The sequence below is a fragment of the Oryzias melastigma genome, linkage group LG2 (genome assembly GCF_002922805.2).
Source record: "Oryzias melastigma strain HK-1 linkage group LG2, ASM292280v2, whole genome shotgun sequence".
NCBI lineage: Eukaryota > Metazoa > Chordata > Actinopteri > Beloniformes > Adrianichthyidae > Oryzias > Oryzias melastigma.
In genome coordinates this window covers 18,441,749-18,443,257 of record NC_050513.1, presented here as the reverse complement: position 1 = coordinate 18,443,257, position 1,509 = coordinate 18,441,749, and positions in this window count along the sequence as shown.

Sequence of the window (1,509 nt, the reverse complement as noted above, 5' to 3'; positions counted from 1 at the left end):
TTTTAAAATGTGAAAAGATAGAAAAAAAGTGAATTTAAACAAATTAAAGTTTTCTATAAAAGTCCAAAAAAACAAAACTACAAATTAAAAATTTAAAAATGAAAATTTTGAAAGAAGATAAAATGTTGTTGGTTGTACATGAAAATTGTCATACATTCTAAACAATTTTCACATTTTTAAAAACATTAGAAAAAAGTTACCTTTAGTGAAATTTAAACACAGTTGTGATCAATTTGAACCTGATTTAAATCAGTTTTTTTGTACATAAGAACAAAACGTTTCTTAACCCCGTAATGCCTGTTGTCACTAATATACAACAAACCACTTTGGCTCCAAAATTGTGATTTTTTTTCACCAAAAAGGTGATTTTTTTTTTTCATAGCTGGAAATAAATTATTTTATTAAGGGGTTAAAAGTAATCAAGCAGTTCTGTCAATCCATAATTATTTGATGCGTCATTAAAAAAAAATCCTTTTTTTTTTAATTTAATAATTATTTTGCAGTAAGATGGCGGTTTGAGGCCCGAGTCAAGAGACCTGCAACATCCTTCCATCTGCTCTGAATTCACTGCAATAGAAGAAAACAACAAGAAAAAAAACTCTGCAGCTGAAATTAAAAAGGCATCAGCGCTTTCTTTCATTTGCCTAATTCAATCAGCCGACGCGCTTTTCCCCCCAAAGATGAAGGGAACGCGACGCTACTTTGATAATCTTTACCTTCTCAAAAGCAGAACCGATGCTGCTCGCAGTGATGCTTTCTCAGGTGCAATTAATAACCGATCCCTCGCTGCGACGGTGACGGCGTCTTTTTATATCGCCCCTTTCAAAAGAAGGAAAAAATCATAATAAATAAAAATTTCCTGACGGAACCTGGCACTGTTCAGGATTAGGTGCAGCTTTTTAAAGAAAAAAAAAAGCTTTTCGGGGGAAACAAATAAATAAATAAATAAAAATAAAGAGAAAAGCAAATAATTTTGCAGTCATTAGTTTGCAATTATAGCACAACTATCTGCCAGCTTTGCAATTACGGCTGTGAATATGCAAATCCGGACTGATTTCATGGCCCGATTTTTAAAAAAAAAGCACACAACAATGCAGCAAAGAATCTTCATGTGTGTCAAGTTGAAAAGCAAAAAAAAAGGAGCTAAAATTAGGAAAAAAAGCAGGAGGAAGTGGTGGGGGATGGGAGGAAAGTTAATCAACAAAGTGTTAATTGAATACAAGTTCTCTAATCGCGGTATTACAAGCACAAACATCGCTTTGCTTAAATATTGTTAATGCGCTTTTTTCTCTTTTTTTGTTTCACCTATTAGAGATTCTTGTCTCCGAGTTAATTTCATTATGCTAATCAGGCCCTCATCCGTACAGAAGCGCGGCTTTGATCCGCGTTTGTCGTCGTGATCTTCAAAGACAACGTCACCACTTTACTTTTAATTTTTTTTTCCTAAAGAAATCTTATGGAAATGAGTTGGACAGGGTGGAGGAGTAATTAATTTTTTATGATGTGTCT